Below are 14,040 nucleotides of genomic sequence, written 5' to 3'. Positions count from 1 at the left end.
CCTTCTTCTTTTTTTAGCCCAACTCTCAACCATGATCATCATCTGCTGCCATATTTATGAATCTGGCGGCTGTTGGAGGGTATTTCCATAGGTCTCGGACTGTGAGGCTAGTGGGGTTGTTGGGGCAATCTGTTGCTCGTGAGAAGTTGCGATAATCATTGATGATTTTTGTTAACGATAAAATGTTAGTGATTCTCTTCTTATAGTAGCGGGGCTACTTAAAACTAAACTTTTTCTGTCCGTCAGTTCGTCCATAACGCTAATAGCGTAATAGCGTAAATGAAAACAATATGACCCTTCGTCAAAATAAATATAAGCAATATTATTTCCTATAACAGTATGTCAATTTTGTGTCGTCAATGAAATATAAATAATAAATCTATTAGTCGTGTTCAAGGTAGATTAGAAAACCATGTTAATCAAGAAAAGTTACACATTTATCAGAATCAGCAAAATGAAAAGATATTTTGTAAGTTGAATAATTTTAATGTGGGTTTACTCTGAGATAAAAAAAAAGCATTTAAATGAATGGAAATTACAAATGTTTAAAACCAATGCATAGCACACACACAAACGTTGGACAAAGCCCAAATTGTGTCAAAATTGTGTTTAAAATCATCCATTTGACGTCATAAAAATGAGGGATTATCCATCTCTTTTTCTTTCCCACTTCTCTTCTCATCGCCCTCATTGATCCTTTTTGACACAATTTGATTTTTGTCCATGTATTCATTGTAGATTAGATTTTATTATAATATGATAAAGTAAGTTATGACATTTTAAATCATCTGATTTTTAAAAGCGAAACTGTTTATATTTAGGGTTATTCTATAAGTCCGATATTTATATCTATTACGATAATAAACCAAAATAATTTTTTCGTGAGTTACAGTTACAGAAGCCCAGCAGGGTTATGTACCTGCAGGTTTAGGCCCTGCAGAGTTAGGGCCTCCCGCAAGGGTAAATAGATCTATCCTATTATTATATTAATTTATTCTATAAATGAATAAGGTTTCTGTGCATGTTAGGCTTTTAGAGGGAAAGCACCGTTGTATTTGTACTATATGTGTTCCTGATTGAATGAGTTGAATTAGTATGCAAATAATCTAATTTTAAATTCAAAGGGTTCAACATTTTTATACTGATTAGAAGGAATACAAACTTACATGGCATGGATGTGCAAGCATACAAGTTTTAAAAGGAAGAGTTACATGAAGTGCATTTAACAAGTTTGATTTCAAGTATAATTTACAAGAATGCCATATAATTTTGTATTACAATAAATAGGAAATAATAGCCTTAGAAATGACTAAAAAAACACCATATTTTGGAGTTTTTTTGAGAATTGTCCAATTTGTAGAGGTTTCTTGAGATTTTCTCAGGCTAGGAACGAGATATTTTGAAATACAAAAGTTCCTAAATCTACTCCTCAAGGCCTTTCCTGGGAGCACCATAAAGCCATAGTTCTGATGCAATGAATTTTTTACCTCCACAATTTTTGCATTACAGAAAAGATATTTTACATGGGTCATTTTTTTGAATAAATCAACCATATTTTGACGTGGGGCCATAATTTTAACAAACTTTTCTAGGACGGGACACTGTAATTTGCAACAGTTAGTCTAATATCTGCCTACTAGCGGCTACGCCCCTAGAGGCCTCTAGGGGCACTTGAAGAGTTGAGAGTCAAATTTGATAACCCAATTTATTATTTTAGATTTTAAAAGAAAAGTGAAGAAAAAAAAAATTTGGGGGGGAAGGATTTTTTTGTGGGGGGGGGGAGGGATGCCCCACGCCTCATTTTAAATTTTAGTTAAAAAAATATTTAAAAAATTTTTTTTAGAAGGGTAATTTTTTTCTAGGGGCGATTTCTCTTTGGAGGGTGGTGGTACCTTCCCCCAAAATAGTTTTAAATCTTCCCGGGACCTATGAGAAGCTACCCTGTAAAGGAGAACCCGATCGGTTCAGCGGTTATCGAGATCCTTCGGAACTGACAAGCAGACACACAGACAGATAGACATCCTGTTACTTTAGTATAAAGACTTGCAGCTTCGCCCCTAGCCTCTAGGGGCTTTGCCCCAAGAGGTAATTAATGAAAAAAAAATTAAGTACCTGGTGAGAAGCCCCCACTCCACCACTAATTTTAAATAAAAGAAAAAAAAATGGGGGGGATTTTTTCATTTTTGGGGGGGTTTGGGTTGTCCAACCCCCCAAAGAAAATAGCTTAAAACCACCACAGGACCAATAGGTATATACCTTGAAGAGTGGAATTTGATCGGTTCAGTGGATACCGAGATCTTAAGAGTCAGACAGACAGACATCGTTCTACTTTGTATTATAGACTAGCGGATTCGCCCCTAGACTCTAGGGGCTTTGCCCCATGAGGAAAAAAATAATTCAAATACTACTGGTGCTGCCTCCAGTAGTTTTATGTGAACTAACTTCCCCATAAGAAAAAAAAATTGTGGAAAAATAGGTACCTACGCAAGAAATAATTAGGTGGTTGAAACGTTTAAACACTTAACTTAATGAACCTATCAATCAACATTCAATAAAGGTGTAATAATCAGTCCAATGTCCTCTTCCTCCCTGAGTTATACAATATATACTTGAAATAATATCACTTCCTCTTATGTTATATTTATTTATCTTATATGAGATAGGGTAAGAATATCTTAATGACCACTTATTCTTGTCACAGGTAAATTATGGGTCTTATATTGTACAGTAAATATGATTTACAGATATTTTACAAAAGATTTTGCGGGTTTTTTTATTATGTATTTATAAATATAGAGAATTTAAGGACACATATTTTTAATCCAAATTTAGTATTTTATTGGTTATTTGTTCATGTACCTTTTAAAACTTGACTGCGTACAATTTCAGAGTTTTGGGTACCTATCACCCTCGTTATTAACATTTTTCCTATAAAGATTTGACGGGAACGTAAGGACTGGGTAATGGAATACATTTTTCGTGTCTTTCTGTCCTTGCAAAATATTATATAATGTATGTCCTTAAAATGTTAAGAAGAAAACACAAAGACCAAAGTGTGTTTAAGAATCCCCACTTGGGGGATTATTCATCTCTTTTTTATAAATTTTCTTTACCACTTCTGCCCTTTTTTATAACGTCACATGGGTGATTTTTAACACACTTTGGTGTTTGTCGAAAATTATCCAAAAAGTGTTTTGAAATACCATGTATATTTGTCTTTACGTTTAACTAACTATGATTTTTCATAGTTTTTGTAAACCTTTTAAAATTAGATAATGCCAATATCTAACATATTTGCATAACCTTAAAATATTGATGTACTTTTGTTCTCAAATAACCAGGGCTCTGCAGCTGCACCTTCATATGAGCAGCTGCGGCTGAATTATGAGGTGGCTTAGTCTTTCCTAATTTAGTCGGCCTAGGCTGCGGGTGGCTGAGACTGATTTCGGCCGAGGTTGGCTGCAACTGAATATGGCTAAATTTAAATTTTATGGCTCTTGGTGTGCTGAAATTTAAATTCAGTGACTGAGGTTTTGAGCCGCTTATTATTTCTTTTAGCCGCGCGGCTGCGCCTGATGCTGAGGCTTTAGTCGTTGCTGAGATCCTGAGCAGCTAATGGGGTCTGTTGCTGCAACTGCCGAGCCTTCGAAATAACCCTTGCTTGCATAAACATAAATTATATTAAGTGTTTTCTTTGTCCTCTGTAAGATAATTAAACCCTGACCTTTTATATGATAATTGTGGCTTCGCCCCTACTGGAGAATGAGGATATTCTAGTTTAGTCTAAAAATGAAATCAAAATCATTTCTTTCAGGGAAAGGGTTGTCTTACCCACCTGTAAAATAGCTAAAAACCATGGTATGACAAGTAGGTATATTCCCTGAGAAGCATGGATCAATTAGTTAAGTATGTAAAAAGTAAATAAAATGAGGATGGGGGGAATCGAACTACCACCATTTTTGGTTAAAGAACCTAGGGAAGAAGTCCTAGTCAATTTAAATGTACTATAAAACTTAAATAGACAAACTATTATACATATAATGGACCTACAAATATCTTATATTGTATAACAAACTTTTTTTAGTAAATTGCTTTTTTAGAAGCGAATCTTTCTAACATTTAGGTTGTGTCTGTAAGTACTCAGTAACGGATAACTCTGATGAAATGTTATTTGATGGTTAAACCTTCATATCTATGTATATTAAACACTTTGTATTAATTTCTGTAACATTAAGATGTAATTTGAAATGTGTGGCAACTCTAGAAATGCAAGTGCAAATTGGTAAATAAGCTTCGCTTTTATGAATATCGTATCCGTCATTCTTAGATATTTAGATAAAAAAAATTTGAATTTTAAGGTAGGAAAAATTTATATTCTTTGAAACATTAGTTTTGTAAAAAAAAACTTTGATAAAATATTTTGGGTATAGTCCTTTCCACGACATCCCTTCATAAGGAGCGATTCTTCGTATTTTTAAAATGACTTTTTATAGGTTATTTTAGATTAGGTTAGGTTATATTGTGTTAGGTGATTGCCCCACAGGGTTAGGTAATTGGCCCCGCAGGGTTAGAGCCCCCCGCAGGGGCTAGAAATAGGAGAAAAGCTACTGTGAAAAATACGAAGAATCGCTCCTTATGGAGATATGTCGTGGAAAGGACTATACCCAATATTTTTTTTCAAATACTGCCATTTACTTAAAAATTGAGAGACAGAGAGAGAGAGAGAGAGAGAGAGAGTTCTGATCTATCATTCACCAAAAAAATGGGGTTTTATCCACCTAAAAAGTTAAGGGGGGAGAGGGGGGGATAACTACACCTACCACGTAATTTGGGCAAGTAAACAAAATTTGCCTTTTTATTGAACCATATATATCCCCGCCCCCTCTTAGAATATACTTTATTTTTTTCTTTGACCCTACCCCCCCCCTCCCCCCCCCCCAAAAAAAAAGAGACCTTGGACATCCTTGAACTTATCATTATTTGTTTAATCTAAATTGAAAAAATTAAGAAATGCTTAAGAATTGCTCTAAAACAAAAGACAATTGAAAAACAAAAATAGATTTATTTTTTTTATAGTACACTTGAAGTATTTACAAGTGAATCCTTTTCTCACTTCTTCTATTTTTAACAATTTTAAGTAGGGCTCGGCAGCAGTGCTTTAGCCGAGACTAAGTCTCAAATTTAAACCCGTTTGGACGATTTTCCTACTTATTTTAAAAAGAAAGGTTGATTTTCCTGAGGCTTACATCCGGCTGATGCGCGCCGAGCCCTGGCTGTATGTTTTACAGCCACTCTAAAAGAAAAGACTTTCCGTAATTAAATTAGACAATATATAATACTTGTTCATTGATGGATTGTCTTTAATAATTATTACTCCTTTCATTTTAAACAAAACTTACTTTTACTAAATGTACTGTTCTTTTTCAGCTTATTATTGTTAATTTGTAACTATTACTTATAAGCTTGAAAACAAAGCTAGAATAGTTATTTCTCGCAACGTGTTATAAACCGCCTCCGCGGATATAGAATGTACAATCATGAGATGAAAACTAGTTTTTTAGCCCCGAGGTGCCGAAGGCACCGTCTAAAAAAACTGGTTTTAATATTATGATTATACATTTTTATATTCGTAGAAAGCTGGATATAATACGATGCTAGATGAGAATGGATGAGAACCGGTTCCTATCCACCGGATTCGAATGAATACGAAAAAACTGGATACTATTGCACAATTGATCGTATTTTTGAGGTTAAAATAACTTCAACAAAAATCTGCTAAATCTTATTATATAAATTATCTTATGCATAATACTTTGTGAGAAGCTTTGCTATCCAAAAACTAGATAATTCTGAACGTCAACAGTAGAAAACAGATGAAAAAAACAAAGCACACTACCCCGACGTTCAACCAAATTTTTTACCTATAAAATTGCAAAAAGAAAGTTTAGATTGAATCAAGGGAGAGCGTGACGAGGAATTTAGCAAAGAAAAATATTTCAACTCTGTTTCAACTTTTTTTCCTTCCCAAAATAGATCTTTCTAATTTATAATTTTCTTTTAATCTTTAAAGTTGAAACAAATAAGTGAAAAGTTTGATTCTGTTCGCTTTTTGTCAGCAAAGCTTTTAATAAATAGGATCGGTGCGTCTGTAACAGATAGGTTTTTTCGTTAATTTAGACATGTTAGAAATGCCCTATCGACTGCAAACTTATGATGATTAATATAGCAATTAGATACGATTTGGTAAGCGTAGCAACTGTATAATTATTACTAAAAAGTCAGTACGTCTATTTAAAACATCTTTGACAAAAAAATTTTGTATGATATACTTAATACTTATCCTATTAATCTGATTTTTGTATTTATAATTCCTAGGACAATTAGGTAAAATATTATAAGCAAGGCATCACTATAATCAATCCTAAAAATTAAAGTATGTCCGTACTGTATCTTATGTACCTTCTGACACACACTACAAGAGGTATGGTTCGTTTTCTTTTCCTTCTGCTTTAAGAGCTTTGCTTTTATGGGTGTTGTCATCCTTGTTTTATAAAACTTTAACTGCTAATTCACACAGACAAAAACATTTAAAAATAGATTTGATAGTGTAGAAAACTTATATTTGTTATATCAAAATATTCAAATTTCCCACGTTTGTTTAATAAACCCATATTTTTCCCGTTTTTTAAACTTTTTTTCAAAATAGTTTTCACTGTCTTAGATGTTAGAAACAATAGTGGAGCAATTTTTCTCAAAACTTATTTATTAATTTGGCTTCTTTTTAAGTTTACAGAAGTTTTGCAAACAGTACAATTGAGATTGGTCATAATGTTGATTGAATATTATAAATGTTTAATGATAATCTAAGTAGTTATGTTTTATCATCTTGGAAACGATTGGACCGAAAAGTCTAAATTTTAGTGGGAACTATGATGTTTAACGTGGTCAGGTTTAAGTCTTCATAAGATGGGGATATTTGTTTAATAAAAACTAAATAAAGGGTGTTAAATAAAAACAAGAATTTTTCTGGAGAGTTGAGAAAATTCAAAATTTATTATTGTTTTGTTATTGTCATTGCTTGAGCATGAATTGAATTATTTTTTATTAGTTTTGGTCTAAAAATGTAAGGTTTATTTTGAAAAAGTAATTGTTTTTTTTAACACCCTTTAAATCCTAACCTCTAATCTTTTGGAGGCTAGAGAAGATACATTTGTTTTAAAAATCTAATTAAGAAAAGAACAATAAGTTCTAATCTTAAGGAAATATAATATTTTTCTATTCTATTAACAACAAAGATATTTTACAACTATTTTTAGATATTTCATGTAACTATTTATTTACTAAGTATATTTGCGATTACTTTTATTTAATGAAATCTTCCAATTTTTAACATGTACAAAACGGCCTGCTTAATTGCTTCAAGATCCATGTCAGATCTATATAGGAAATAAATGTCTATAAACGAGCTCAAGTTTTCCAAGGAATATATGACTCATAGTGCTCCAATAATCCATAGTAAACTCTCATTGCCCAGAACGATAAGACCCATTATTTTACTTTATTAAAAATAAATTCATTTTTTTCATTTCATGTTGCTATTTACCTTATATTGATGTATTTAATTTCTAATCATAAAAAAGAAAATTTAAATTTATAATATGATAAATTTAAGAAAACTATGTTTTAAAAGAATTCGATTGTGGCGACATTTTGTGTGTTCAAATATTAAACTAAAATTGTAATCATCATCATTAACCCTTTGGTGATGGTAATGTAAAGAAAAAAATATAATTTAAAAAAATCTTTTAAAAATCATTTCAATTATTAAATATTTGCTTTCTTTTAGATAGTAATGCCGGGTGAGGAAAATAGATTTATTGAGAAATAGATATGCATATAGAAAACTAGCCAATAGGGAGATAATTATATCGAGCCAACTCTAGTCAAATAATAGTGACAAGATACATTGTTTTAATTTTTATAACAGTGCTAGGGGCATGCTGTTGAATGTATGGAGTGTAAAAGACACCCAAAAAATGTAAAACAAGTTGCCATAACTTTTTTATCCATTACCTTGTGCTGAGAGCTTCAGTTGTGCTGAGAGCTTCAGAATGAAAACATCTCATTCCCACACAACTCACTGTATTTGTGAAAGGTAAGCAATTTAACACTAACTATGTTACTAATACAAAAAAACACTTACACTGACTTTATTCCCACACAACTCACTGTATTTGTGAAAGGTAAGCAATTTAACACTAACTATGTTACTAATACAAAAAAACACTTACACCGACTTTTAAAAAATAAGAAAAGGTTACTACACAAATAAAATCCTAACACACTAAAAAAAATAAAAAAAGGTAACTACACAAAATAAAAACCTAACACACTCTAGTATGGAGCGCAAATTTATAAACCTTAAAAACTACTTAATACTAGAGTATAATAAATCGAAACTACTAAGTTAAAATTCATACTTTTAAGGAGAAAAAAAAATCTGCTGACTTAATTCTTAGAAATATTCATTGATTCGTCAAAAATAAAATTAAAACTGCTAATTGCTGAGTTTTAAGTTATAAAATTACAATCTGATTCATGAACAGTTAATATATTAATTAAATATAAACAAGTACTTAAAAGGACACTCCTAATTACTAAAAATCAAAAATCAATTTCTTTATTTTAGATCAACAGCTCGCTTGGAATAACACAGACAGAGAAAACTCAAACACTCAGTGACAGAAAAACAAAACAAAACCACCAATAAAAACACAAACATATACAAACCTGAAAACTCACCACCAAAAAAAAAAATTTAAAAAAGTACTATGAAATTACAACAAGAGCAAAAAATATACAAAGACAAAGAATAATAAAATGAAACTACTGTGACATGACATAAAATGACAAAATAACCCAACTGACAATGTATGTGATTTAACCATTTACAGCTAGTTTGCAAAGTAAACGTAAAACAAAAATAAATGACGTGTAGTAATAGCAAGAACAAACAGCTAAATATTCTTATAAAGTGTATTAATTCAAGACAAGATTAACATACAATAATAATATTAATATTAATACAACTGTTCACTTTTATGTTCGTGTCGTGTTGCAGAGCAATGTCTTGCTCCGAAACGGTTGACACAAGAACTAAAAGCTAAACTATAAAATACATGCATTGCTCTTAAATCAGGAAGAAAGGGACTATACATCACATTTCTCCCTGGCTTTAACATGAACCTGGATTTCAAACTGTAATATTTCAGATTAAATATAACAATAGGTTTTTACATGTTAATTATCATATATATATTATAAGTAGCGTTGAACGCTTATTAAATAGATAATAATTGATCTGGTATGACACCTGCCATATTTTTTTTGTTTTTTATATATATTTTTATTCCAGATCTTTAAACACTTCGTATACACATTTTTTTTATTTATTTTGGTTCCTTAGAACTCTTTTTGTGTTTTTTTTTTATATTCCTTTTTTCTTTATGTGTTTTTTTTCTTTTTAATATTTTTTAAGAAAAAACATTGATTAACATATAATCATTGAAAAATGCATTGATTAACACCTAATGCATTAATTACATAGTTATCATAAATACATGATATAAAAATGACATTGGTTAACATATAACCATCAGATTTAAGCATGGTATTATAGAGCATTAATATGAAACATTAATTTTAAACTTTTTTGAGACTACTACTGCCTCAACAAATATTAAATACATAAAATAAAATAAAATATGAATTAATACACATAAACTATAATTATTACTTTCTTTTTCCAGATGTTCTGCTCTTCTTGCCAGATTCTTCAATATCCATGGGCATGATAGCTTCATCATCATTCACTCCAAGTTTTGCGGTCTCATCACACAAACCGTCTTGAGACATCCTTGCCTCAGTATCACCAAGCATATGAAAACATCTTTCAAATCCACTAGTAACCGCAACCGAAATCGAGGTTGCAACGTTATCAACCTCCTCCTGATTTTCCAAAATCTTTTGATGCTTACGACTAACCTCCTCTCCAAATTTATCAAGCATCATCAATATTCCAGGCGTGTGTTCCATCCTCATTTCCTCCCTCACTTGTTCATCAACACGCCATTGCTGATTTGACAATTCAAGATCCAGACAAACAGGAATGTTCGGATTTAAGGGCTGATCCATCTGAACACAAACAGGATCCCCAAACCGAGTAACCAATTTGAAATCACCTTCGAACCACTCATTTACTTTGTGTTCAGGATTAAACTTCCACTCAATATTGGTTGTCAACAAACTTGTATAAACTTTTCCATCCAACTCCAATCTAATTTCCTTTACTACATTCTCTAAAGTGGTATCTGGATCACATAACAATATCTGCTTGGCTAGAGTCGGACGGAGACGCTTGCAGCGCATCTGCATTTCCCAGGTCAAAACTCTTGCGTCTACTTTATCATTCACCAGACTACCTGCATATGTGGCACTCACCAGGTTATCAATTATTTCTCTTTGACCATCCAATCTAACATAACGTATCTCAGCTGGCATCTCTCCACTGGTGATTAAACTCACCGAATTCACATTTACAATGCGTGGAATGTAGACTGATAAGTTCATGTATTCATTCACCTGAATAGAGTCAATAAACACTTTAGCACTCAAATCCTGTTCAGACTTTCCATCAAGCCAATCTTTCTGTAACTCGAACAAAGTTGTGGATGGCATTTGCTTCAGAATAAAGCTTACTTTATTCACGACATCTTTCCAATGTGCCAGGAGCCGGATAGCTGACACAACCTGCGTCTTCAACCTCAGATCAACGCTATTACCCACCGTTCTCAACACCGTCTGAAGGCTCATTTTACCATCTGCAGGTATGACGTCAATTTTTGAAAGTTGATGCCAATCCTCAAGTTCCCCCATATACTTGATTATGGGTAACAATTCGCCCAACGTTTGACAGCTTTTTCTCTCATCTCCATCCAGGTATTCAATCTTAGCAAGCAACACCAAACTTGGTAAAATTTCGCAAACAAGCTTAGAGAGAAATATGGTTGCACTCAACTTATTCAAACTAGTTGTCTCGTTCCATGACAACTTTCTGTTTATAGCTTTAGAATGCTCACCAGCCGCCATCAGGTTGAGGTGTCTTGAATTCTGGCTGGTAAAGATAGGGATCCTGTCCACAGGCCAGTCTATGGAGTTGATACATCTCCCCATCTCTAACTGCACCGATAACATGTTTACTAAATTCAACTTAAACCTTGGTTCATTATCAATAAGACGAGCTAAATCTGCCAGTGGCATGTCCTCACTGCTCAAAAATATGTTCCTCGTCGCCCTGCCCACACTCAACGTGGGCAGCTCAACGCGCGACATTACCAACACCAGCCGAGATGCAGAGTTGCTGACCAATGCAGATACCGGTAGACCAGGTTTGACTTGACTTCCTTCATTGACAGATTGTTTGTGGCGGCCATCTTCTTCATTGCTCAATAACTTTTGATTCATTGTTGCCGCCGTAACCAACCTGCAAAAATACAATATAATTAAATTTCAGCATCAGAATTTAAGATCTAGCATTAAATTCTTCCTCAGTAAATCTTTTTTTATGACACCATGAACAACAACAATACAACAATGCCAACATAGGAATTATACCTAACAACAACATTAACACAATCAAAACAAACTTGGCAAACAATGGTAGTATATCTTTGAACAAATGTTCTAAACCAAACCAAGGACCTGTAACCTGTTCGAAAAATGACAACTTATGATCAACAAAATCCAACTTAGAAGCTTGTCCATTAAAATCCTCAAAATCCTCTAATCCCTGATATTTAATAGTCTTATTAAAATCAGCAATAAACACCTTTTCATCGTTCAGAAAAATCTTTTGTCCCACATGTTCAGATTTTTCATTGGCAATGTGCATAAGTTCGAGTCCCTGCCCCTGATTCCCAAGGAACAAATTGGCTGTCAACTTCAAAAATACCGGACTTTGCGAACAATTTAACAATTTTATATCCTCTACTGCAACAATCATTCTACTATATTCTTGTATTCCAACTGTCTCACCTTTATAATCCACCATCAAATGTCCTACTGCACATCCATAATCCACACCTAACTTTACTGGAATTTCAACCGCTGTACACTTTTCATACTTAGCAATTTCTCCCAGGTATATAATTCTGAACCCATGATGCATCTGTACATTTGATCTAACTTCTGTTTGAGCACATCTAGAAATACTAAAAAGTTCCATCATCCTCTCATTCCTTTCTCTGCTAGCCAAAAACATAGCATTCAAATCAAATCTAGCTTCCTGTTTTAACAAATCCCCAAAATAACTTCTAACAGCCGCCTTCGGTTCCTCTAAAAACTTGATACCCTCCAATTCTGTTACAAAAATGTTGAAATCCAGATGCTGCAAAGTAAGTTTCTCTGTTCCCATAATTTTAACTAAAATATTTCTTTCCAAGTTAGAAACAAAAAGTTGCTCATTCCACGTAGTTAAATTGAATGTATCTTGAAAAACTACCTTAAAATTACTGGCCGGTTTTCGTACCACATACGGAAAATATGGAGAAGTTGATGTTGCCCACAAATGATTATCTTCAAAATTCGCCACAATCGTCTTTTTATCATAATCCATAACAACATTTCCCTTGATCAAAACGGGTGTATTTTTTACTAAAATATGCAAAGTCCCAACAGCAAAACCTAAATTGAACCACATATTGTGCGCGTATATTCCCAGTGTCTTGCATTGAATATTTTCACCACCAACATCCCAGAAAGGTGACAATGTTCCATTAACTGTGAAACTGTGAACAGTTGGCAAGTCTATGTTTACTTTAAAACTAATACCATCATGCTGATACTTGCCAGAATGAAAAATCCTTCTACATTCGTCCATACTCAACTCTACCTGTTTTTCATGTGGCACGTCTAGCACGTGCACATGACTCGCGGTACCGCAAAACCAGCGCTCCAATTTTAGTCTAACCTCACAACTAATGGCTTCCGACAGTATAAAATCGGTTTCTGCTAACCCCAATAATTCCACAGATCTGACCGGTTCCATCCTATCATGCAAACAGGCAGCTGATCTAAGTTCAACATTACTTATTTGAGAACAATCATAAGCTGCTAACCGTGGATCCTGTGACGTATACATACCACCAACAACAATCAAACAATAAACCTGCATCACAACAACAAATAACAAAATATCCAAGTACCTGACTCCTCTATCATCCTTGGATTTCTTCACAGGTACTGGTCCAGCACGTCCACTCTTTGAACTACAAGCGTCAGGCGACCTCTTGCGCATACCATGATCTCCATCTCGTCTATTCCGGTCATGTCTATCACCACCGCCGCTTCCTCTCTTGTCATCACGCTCCCGACGGTTTTCGTGGTAATCTCTTCTCCTGCAAATATTATACAATTATTATAAATATTATTTTTTAATCAATTTTGCTAGGTTCCTAGTTACTACATCTGCTACTGAATAACGTTCTAATCTGTCTTTTTCTCTGTTTTGTCTATCCTCATCCAATTTTTGTAATTGTACTTCATTTGTAGAACCTTTAGGACGACCTTTAACAGGAATAGTCTCAGACATTTTTTGCAATTTTGCATTATCTAACGATCTATCTAATTCATCCTCCTCAACATCTCTACCTCGTTTAACACTTCCCCTTCGTTGTTCCAAGTTTACAATTTTACTTTGCAGTTTTGGAAAAGTGTCCTCTAAAATACTCATCCGAGACTCTAACTCTCTAGCAGATTCCATGTTAACATCCTCTACACCCAAACTGTTGTCTACTAAACTATTATCAGAGGCATAATCTCCATGAAAAACACTATCCTTACTAATAGTAGAATATGTAGAGTCTAACTTAGTTTTGTCAGTCATATCATTCGAATCTACACTATCAGAAATATGAGTACTTTCCAAAGTATCACTAAGATCCTCAACTAAATCATCTAAATTTTCATTATCCTGAGATACAT

At 33.3% G+C, this 14,040-nt stretch overlaps 1 protein-coding gene across 1 annotated transcript in view; it reads left to right on the top strand.

The window, feature by feature from the left end:
* The window catches only part of LOC145334618 (sodium/potassium-transporting ATPase subunit alpha-like), a 91,910-nt gene that overhangs the window by 17,750 nt on the left and 60,120 nt on the right, over nt 1–14,040 (top strand). The window lies entirely within an intron of this gene.

Source organism: Acartia tonsa, chromosome 2 (assembly GCF_053477335.1).
Source record: "Acartia tonsa isolate MP-2025a chromosome 2, ASM5347733v1, whole genome shotgun sequence".
Classification (NCBI taxonomy): domain Eukaryota; kingdom Metazoa; phylum Arthropoda; class Copepoda; order Calanoida; family Acartiidae; genus Acartia; species Acartia tonsa.
The sequence above is the reverse complement of the archived record's forward strand: the minus strand, read 5'-3'. Positions and strand labels throughout refer to the sequence as shown.